The sequence below is a fragment of the Astatotilapia calliptera genome, chromosome 3 (genome assembly GCF_964374335.1).
Source record: "Astatotilapia calliptera chromosome 3, fAstCal68.1, whole genome shotgun sequence".
Taxonomy (NCBI): Eukaryota; Metazoa; Chordata; class Actinopteri; order Cichliformes; family Cichlidae; genus Astatotilapia; species Astatotilapia calliptera.
The window spans coordinates 12918955-12928742 of NC_137424.1; positions in this window are offsets into that span (position 1 = coordinate 12918955).

Sequence of the window (9788 nt, forward strand, 5' to 3'; positions counted from 1 at the left end):
AAAAAGAACAAAATAAATAAAATCCCCGATCCTGGAAGGTCCCTCAGACCGCTGTGTGCAGAGAGTAGGAGTGTAAAATTTTCAGCAGAGTCTGACGTCTTTGTCTTTCCATGATGAGCAACAATAATGAACATAGATTCTCTATAACAACTTTATTGTTTTGGAAGTATTAATATATGATCCCAAAACTTCTACATTTAACCTTTTAATCAGACCAGCAAAAATCTAGTATTGAATCTTAGCACAGTCATAAAAAACTATTTGCTAAAAGCATTTTTGCAGCTGAATATTTTAAATTACAGTTAGGATCACTGCTTGGCTGTTTCACCTGTAAGACTTTAAAATAACATGCTAAGGTTTAATAGTCTATAAGGAATACACTCTGAGGCCTGGGCAGTGTTGTGCTAATAAGAGAAGGTTTGTGTGTGCAGTGAAACAGTAATTTTTTTATTTCAAAATGTATTGATATGTTTGATCCTTTCTGACCTGCGTTAATGAAGCAGTCATTAGAGCACCATGTCCGCTAGAATAGTTCTGTAGTTTGATGCTTGAGTCGTTGCAGACTTGTTGAAACTCCCTCACCCGTCAAAGCAGCGTCTTTGTTATTCGCGTCCAGCAGATGGCAGTGTTTCACTGTCTGACGGCTGTCTGAAGCTTCAGCTGGATTATCCGTTTAAATGAGATCGTTTTATAAAACTTACAACAACAGGCCTGAACCTGCTCAGCTCCAAAGAGCTGGCTAAACGATGGGGCATGTTCAGAATCTTCCTGAAGTTTAACAATTTCCCAAAAAGCTCCACAAAGTGAATTTTCATATAAGACAAGAAGGAAAGAACAGGGTGTGACGTGGAAGCGGCACTCTGGCAAACAAATTACTGCTTTTATTAAGTTACAAAACTCGCAGTCTTGTTCACGAGTGATCAGAGAAGGGAACAGGAGATCGACAGATGGATTGGTGCTGCGGCTGCAGACTCTTTACCAGTCCCTCTTTACCAGTCGATTTACGTCCTTACCCTCTGTCACAACGGGACTGAACGGACTCACGCTTAGGCTCTGAGTAGGGAACAATAAAGGTTTTTATTTACAGAAGCACCAGGTGATCTATTCACACAGTGGGGAAAAGACGGGTTCCGGGAATCCACACACGAACAGGAGGGGGAAAGACACTTGCAGTCCACACACGCTCCAAAGTCCTCACTCCATCCACGCTCCACGCTCCTCTTCACACTCCACAAGAAACACAAAAGCTCGCTCCAATCCTCACACACTTGATCGCTCAGGTAACACAGGGGCAGGTCCAGGGAAATCTATTCACAGAGATGCAAAAGGTTACTGTAAGAAGATCGCTAGGGAAACACGAGAATGAACTGAGCTGGGGTTAACACTGACGAGAGTCGGCAACGGTCCAGCGACGAGAAATACAGGGCTGCCATCTTATAAGGGGACTGGAACACTGTTGGGTGATGAGCCACAGGTGTCACCAGGTGCGTGGGCCAAGGGCAGGAGCCCACAGATGAGCTCCGCCCAGGCAGTGAGAGAAGGAGGGAGGGAGAGAGCGGGGACAAAATCAAAACAAAAAAACACATGTAGCCACACTGAGGCGAGCGGGTAGACACAGGGACCCTGACACCCTCGCCTTTTTCAGAAATGTCATGTATGAAAATCTATAATAACTCCAGTTATACGGATATCAATATCCTCATAACAACAACAGCAACAGCAACAACTAGAGTCATGGTGCCACGACAATAACTTGGTCTTAAACACCAAAAAGACCAAGGAGATCATTGTAGATTTCCGGAAGAAGGGTCATAACAACCATCTGCCTCTCTTCATTGGCAGTGAGGCGGTGGAGAGGGTGAGCAGTTTTAAATTCTTGGAGGTAACTGTGACCGAGGACCTGTCCTGGGGCAACCATATCACCTCAGTTGCACGGAAGGCCCAACAGCGCCTCTACTACCTGAGGAGACTGCGGAGCGCACACATTCCCAGATCTCTGATGTTGAACTTCTACAACTGTGCCATCAGCAGCGTTCTGACGTATGGATTTCTAGTGTGGTTCCCCAGCTGCACCAAGGCCGATCAGCAAGCTCTCCAGCGGGTGGTGAAAGAAGCTGGCAGAATTATTGGAACAAGTCTGCCAGAGATCAGTAATATCTTCCCCACTCGCTGTCTGAGGAGGGTGCACAGTATCCTGCGGGACCAACATCACCCTGCGCGCCACCTTTTCCATCTGCTGCCCTCAGGGAGAAGGTACAGGTCTATACAGGCCAGAACATCCAGACTGGCCAACAGCCTGTATCCACAGGCTGTGAGGCTCCTGAACTCTCTGCCCCCCTCTCACGGACAATAACCATATCCAACTTCTTAATAGCAATGAACTGGTCTGCATTGGTGCATCATATCTTTATTCTCTTCCCCCTCCTGCCCCCCCCCTCTTTCTTAATAGATAACTATCATATCTGATATCATATCTCACAGTACAATAATATTGAATGGGTTGCATTGTTGTACTTTGTCATGTTTCTCAGGTCTTTGTCTGAATTTCTACCAACATTACTTGTCATGTTCTCATGTTATTGCTAAGGATTGTCTATTGCATTGGAGTCACACTGGGTTAAATATGTACACTTGGGTTTTAAGGGGTATTTATTATTTTCTTCTTTTTTTGGGTTGTATGGAAGCCCCAAACGCAATTTCATTGTTCTTGACAATGACAATAAATAAATACTACTACTACTACATAAGTGAGGATATTGATAAAAGTGATTTGAACTTTTACTGATTTCTGTTTAGATATAAATTGATTCAAAGTGGTCAGATATGCAGATTCTGACCTTTCCTCTGGCAAATATATAAACTCACTGAAAACAGTTTGACTTTTCAGAGAGTTTCCTATCTATCTGTATTTTTACTTTAATAGTTAAGCACGATTAACATTTAGGAAACAAAAATAAACAAGTTAATAAATGAAATGAAATAATACTGATTTATATATTCACTCTGTTTACTTTTTCGATATAGAAATACAATGAAGACTTCCATTTTCCTGCTGGTGGCGCTCTCTGGCACTGTGCTCTGCATGACTAACGGACGTGTTCAGAAAACCAGCACATCATCAACATGATCCCACAAGGGGGATGTGATGATCTGATAGCAAACAAAGATAATAATGGTAACTGTAAGCGCAAGAATACCTTTATCATTGGTGACTTTAATCAAGTTAGAACAATTTGTGATCCAAGCAATTGTATCAATGCAAATAGAAATCTTTATAAAAGCCCCACAGACGTGCACATTCTGTATTGTAAACTGCTGGGACAAACAACCGATACCCATTGTACACACAGATACAGATGAAAAGGCGTATTGTAATTGCATGTGATAAAATCAATCATTTCCTTCAGCCTGTGCACTTTGAATGTTGCTCTTGAGTTGAGAGATGCTGTGAGCTTGCTGCCATCTTTAAACATCACTTCATGATGCTGGTTTAGATGCTTTATAAGACTTTGTTACGTTTCTTAAACAGTGATGAAAATAATAAAGAGGAAATATGAGAGAAGTGATTTTCAGTGAATGTTGAAAAAATCCCACAATAACAAAAATGATGGCAACATTGCTACACTTTGCTTTCTTAGCTTGCATATTGTACATTTTCACAGTTGTTTCTAATTGGCTCCATCTTCTCTCGTTGTCACAGCTGTTGCTCAACTTTCAGCACTCATTCAATTAAAAAAACAACAAACAAAAAACCAAGCTGCTGCTGGTAAGGTTGGCATTCTTGCAAGACTCAGTAACACAAAACAAATAAAAAAATGCACATCCCATGTTTATCCCATGTGATTCCAGGCTGAGTTTATGCATTTATGCTTATTTGTTTATAAAATATTAGAAGCTGGTCTGAGGTCATTTGTTACTAAAGAAAAACAAACAAACACTGTGTCATTATTTAATCCACTAAAACTAAGACACGATGCAGAAGCAGTGTGTGAAAACTAAGTGCACCTTCACTGGTGTAGCATCTGCCTTAGAAACAATGAACTCAAATGAAACTGTTGAATCATCTCTATGTGCTAAAGGCTCATTTTAATGCAGCATTAATCACGTTGCTTTAACAGTGCTGCATTTTAATAATGTTCATCACGTTCTTTGTAGATTTTAATTATCACCATCGTCGCTGTGATAACATGTCTGCTTGGAGCAGGCGGCACTCAGGGATCATGTTGTGTGGAAGAAGAGTCATGTGATTGTTTTTTTTAAAGATTTGTTTATATGAGTGCACAGAGTGTGAAACAGAAAGATAGGATCGACAGAGAAAGCTGATCATGTCTGTTGTGACACCTGCAATCTCTGACTAGAGTTTTAGGTTTTGTCAGGCAGCTAACACAAAGAAAGCCTGGCTTCATTGTACAAATACAACTTACATATACAACACATGACATATTACACAGAGTCATTATTTATTCAACAAAAACTAAGCCAGATGCAGTTTTTGGATTTTATTTCAAATGTTCTTATTCTGATTGTTTACTTAATATATTTAGACACATTTGGTTTATTTCTATAAAAATGATATTTTACACAAAACTTCAAACAGCTGCCTGCAAACATGGCTCTTTATTGTAAAGCCAGGTATGAACAACAACCTGCAGCTGCATGCTGTTGTGCTCATTGGTGTCACATTAGGTTCTGAACCACAAACAGAGAAGTTTCTTAGAACTGCTGGGCTAGTGATGGAGGTATTGATGCAAATGATGGCTTAGGGTGGAGCTGCGACAGTGTATAAAAACTGAAGCTCCCAGAGCCAAGTGTTATTTGTTCTTCCGTAACTGAGGTGAACTATAACCTGCTCAGGTAGAATTTAATAACAGCGTGTCTGAACTGCTCATCTCCAGGCTTCACGTCTCATTCTGTAAGAACTTGTTGTTTGTTTATGAACTTTTTAGAAACAACAGACTTTTGTATACTTCCAAGAAAGAGGGAGAACTTACTCTTCTGCCACACTCACGTTCATCTTTATCTGTCATCAGTTCAGATAAAAGCATCACTGATTATTCTGAACACTGTTTTAAAGCTTCTGCGTCACTCTGATTTCTTCTTAAAGTTGGCAGACAGGATTGTGAAGAAGGACATAGTGGATCCCCCCTTTTAATGAGCATATTATCTGTGAACACTGAATACAAACAACCTAAATGCTCATTAAAGAAGCAGGTTGGCTCATAAAGTGCTCTGTACTTGTTTTATGCAAGTGCTGTTTCTGGAAACAACCACCATCTGTAATCAACACAGGACTTATTGAACTGTCAGGTGTGCAGACAACATGGCACATTTTGGGAACACCTATAGTTGATGTCTTAATTATGAAAATAGCTACTATGTAGTTGATGCTTCCTGTTCTGCCAGAGCAGGTGCAGCCTTTGTGGAAGTGGGTTCCACTGGACCAGCGTCTGTGAACGATCCATTGTGGGTGATTTTTTTTTTTTTGACCTTACATCTGTGTGTAAGGACCAACCACAACCATCTAAAATCTTTGCATGTTATTTTATCTTCTGTGTAAGAAGTACACAGCATACCCTGATGATCAGCTTCAAGGGTTCTCAGTGTAGGATGCATACAGTATGTCATGCTGAAATATAGAGCACCCACAATAGAACCCACTAGAAACCAATTATTTTAGCCTGGTTCCTTAAATCTATGGCATTTTCCCCATGCTGACTGATATGCTGCTCAGTGTCTTTTGCTGTCTGTCATGATCCTGGGCCATGTTGGCCCAGCATTCTTAGTTTTCGTATGTTTTGTGTGTTGTTCTTTATTTATGCCATGGTTTCTGTTAAGATGTTCCTTATTTGATTACCTCCTGTGTGCCCCTCTGTTTATCTGTGAGCCCTCGTTTCCCCTCCTTGTGTTTTATTCCATGTTTTCCCAGCCCGTTATGTCCGTGCTCTCCCCGTGCTGTCTCTCCTCCTCTCTGAACCTCCGTGTACTTCCTGTTTTACTTTGACAGTCTCCCGTCAGTGTTGCGTTCACTCCTGCCGTGTCTTGTTATGATTATCAGTGTCACCTGTGTTCCCCGTGTGCTCCCACTTCCCTCGTTAACCCTCTGTGTATTTATGTCTGCGTCTCCCTCAGTTCTGTGTCGCGTTCTCCCTCATTCATGGCCGTGTGTTTCTCTGTGTATTACGTTATAGTTTCCTCGTTTAGGTTGTATGGTTTTTCTCTCCAGCAATAAAGCTGTGTTTTGACTTCATTCCTGCCTCCGTGAGCTTGCGTTTGGGTCCTCATCCTGCTGTTAGGATGCCTGGGTCGTTGACCCAGGGGTTTTGAGTTTATTATATTATTTATACTTTCTAGCTTTTGGTTTCTTTGAGTTCTGTATTATGGCTTATGTCTCTGTCTTCTTTAGTTGCTCTGTCTCCCCTATCACCTGCATCCCCTTGTCTAGTTTGCGTATCTTAAGTTCTTATATCCCGTGTTCAGTCAGTGTTTGTGTCTGCCCTGTTCCCACGTCTCTGTTCCCTTTGCAGTGCCTGTTTATGAGCCAGTGTCTTTGTTCAGTCTGTGTTTTGCATTTCCTGTTTTACTTTGAAGGTCTGTGTCTTATCTCAGTGTGTTCAGTTTACGCTTCTTTTGGTCTCGTCAGTTCTGATTTGTCCCAGCTGTGTTTCCCTCCTGTTACCCATTCCCTGATTGCTCCCTCTGTGTATTTAAGCCCTGTGTTTCTTAGTGTCTGCGTCGCGATCTACCGTTTACCTTGCTGTGTGTTTTGCCTGTTCACCGGTGTAAGTTTATTTTGAGTTTTTCTAGTTTTTTCATGTTGTGTTCAGCATTAAAGCTGTTTTTTGTTTAAGTTCTGTCTCTGGAGTCTGCACTTTGGGTCCAATTCCTGCCTGCACACAGCCACACTTAACAGTGTTAAGTGTGGCTGTGTGCAGGCAGGTGTTAAGTTAACACCTGCCTGCACACAGCCGCAACCATGACAGTCTGCTTTTAAATCAGATGTCACTCTGAACATAAACACAAGCCACAGCAGCCCAGCTGTCTTAGCTGAGTACAAGGATACATTTACTCTCTTTGTGTAAAATATTGTGATGATTTTACATTATATTAGGCAGGCAGCTGCCCAAATTAAACCGTGACTATTAGTAGTTTGGTTATTTTGAACGCCTCGGCTGGAAAAAATTCAAAATGGTTTGTAAGGTTGGCCACAGCTTTGTATGTAAAGGGGAGTTAGAAGATTGCTTCATATTTTAAGATTGATTAAGAGTAATTAATATTTTTAATTGTTTTATTTTACATCTCACCTTTTACACTGCATTGAGTTGCTGCCATGTGATTGGCTGAGTGTACATCGTTCTTTGTTTCAAAATGCACTTAATGCTTGGTTGAACAGTTGTGATGTTTATCTCCTTTAGATTTATTTTTTATTTTCATGATGAAAAATGGTTTGTTGGTTCATACCTATGAAGTTACAGTGTTTCTGAAAAGCCTAAAAAGATGAATTGTCACCATAGTAAACTTCAAAACAGACTTTATTATATGATATAATTATAAAATTGGATAAAAATTGACTTCAGCATAATATAAAATAATGTGTTGTCACTATGTATGCATTGGTCAACTTTCAGATCTATGAAGTTCAGCTCCCCCAGCTGTGTCTCCCTTCTGTGGCCCATTCCCTCATTACTACCCTGTGTATTTAAGCCCTGTGTTTTCCCATGCTTGGTGTCGCGTCGTACCCTCAGACCCTGCCTGTGTGTTCCTGCTTGGTTTCATGGTTTGGTTTCTGTTTGTGTTTCATGCCAGCAGTAAAAGCTGTGGTTTTAGTTACATTTCGTCTCGGAGTCCTGCATTTGGATCCACATTTCCACCTGCCCGCACTCAGAGCCCTGACATCAGCATAATATAAAATAATGTGTTTTCCCGATACCTGACTTTTAGCACTATGTATGCATTGGTCAACTTTCAGATCTATGAAGTTCAGCTCAGTTATCTATGTTTTCATTTTTAGTTTCCATTTGCATTTAGATGCACGGCCGATTCTCTGATGTGTGATCTGTTTCTACCTGTGCTGATGCTAGCAGGACTAAAGCTGATCAAGCAGCAGTAAATATGTGAAGCAAGGCTGAAGGATACACTCATAAAATGAACAGAATCATAAGAATATAACAGCACGAGCACTGCAAATGCAACTAAAACATGTTGACATCAAATGGTATGTTATTTGAAATCTATATGAAATAATGACACATCTATGTTTTCCAATTTATTTTATTTATTAATTTTATTTTTTCCACAGTTGTGTAAATCAGTCTGTCTGTGGACTGCCAGCCAACACATCCACAACACCAACAACTCAGACAGCACAAAGCCTTTTAAGTTGGCGAGGCGTGATAGCAAATGCAGCGCAGGTACATCCATCTCACCTGCAGCAGCATCGCAGACCACGCCCCCCCTCCACACCACTCTTTCCTCATAGTTGCTCGCCATCGTTGCGCTCAGAGGGCAGAAGGTCCCGATCGAAGTGCACAGGTAACTTCCCTTCACATTCCACGACAATGATCCTGTTAGTGAGAAGCCTGCCTTTATACTGGCAGCTGGGTTTCCTGGCTCCCTGATGCTTTAGCTTACATTTAATTATGCGAAACGTTGCGGTACTATACGTCATGCCGCTATTTTCATCGTACCTCCCATCACCTCTACAAATGGATTTGACCTTTGCTGGAATGCTGAGGATGAATGTGTTGGTTTCCTTACAACTGTTGTCAAGTTTGTAGATATTCCTATTTGATCTTTCTGTGTTACACAGCTTTTCAGTCATCTTAGCATCTACATGCTGTCTTCTAAACTTTTCATAAGGTGTTTCTTCAGGTCGGTGCTCGCTTGGTTGAAAATTGTTCACTTTGGAAAATCCGGAAGCAAAGAGCAGCACGAGCATCATGCAGACAAACAGTGTCTTCATCGTCTCCTGGAGAAGAAAACACATGGACGTTTTTCCACATGAAGAATTTGGCAGATACATCCTTTTGGATCCTGAAGCTCAGTAAGTCGTCTTTGTGAGCTGCAAACACACACGACAAGAGGACTGATAGACCTTTTTCTTTAAATGAAAGAAGTAGTTTTATTTATAGTTTTCTTTGTTATTTATTTATAATCATATATATAACTTTGTTCTCTGTTTATTTTTTATTTTTCAACTGTTAGGACGATTTCTAAATATCCTGAACAAGCCTGATCTGGACGGCTCCTGGAAGCAGATTCAGGCGTGATGATGTCATTTTCAACTGGAAAAAGAAGCTTTGAAAAGCTGAAGTAGTTTAAATGTTTAGATATTTAACCTTGTTGTATTACTTTATATTTTATATTCATCGTATTAAGACATCAAGATATTTGTTTTTGCCTTAAAATTTTGTGTTGTAATTTATACTTTTTGTTATTATTTTTTTTATTTTGTCATTTTGCCTTTTTTACTTGATGTGATTTGGATAAATATATATTTATATCTACAGATATATTGAGAGAGTTTTTCTCTGGGTTTCACAAGCCCATTTTATAGATAAAAGTCCAGGTCATAATAGATCCGGTTCATTAAGAACAAAGTTTAAATCCTATTTAATATAAATGCCTTTCTGCACTCAGTTATTCTTTCCTGTCATATGTTTCAGTGTGCTCTGTAGTAACAATGACACACTGCAAAATAAAAAGAAAACAGAACTCAAGACACTATGGATTTTCCTCCAATTCGTGTCTGTTTGTGTAATTTATAGGATTTTTTATTTCAAGCTTTTCCA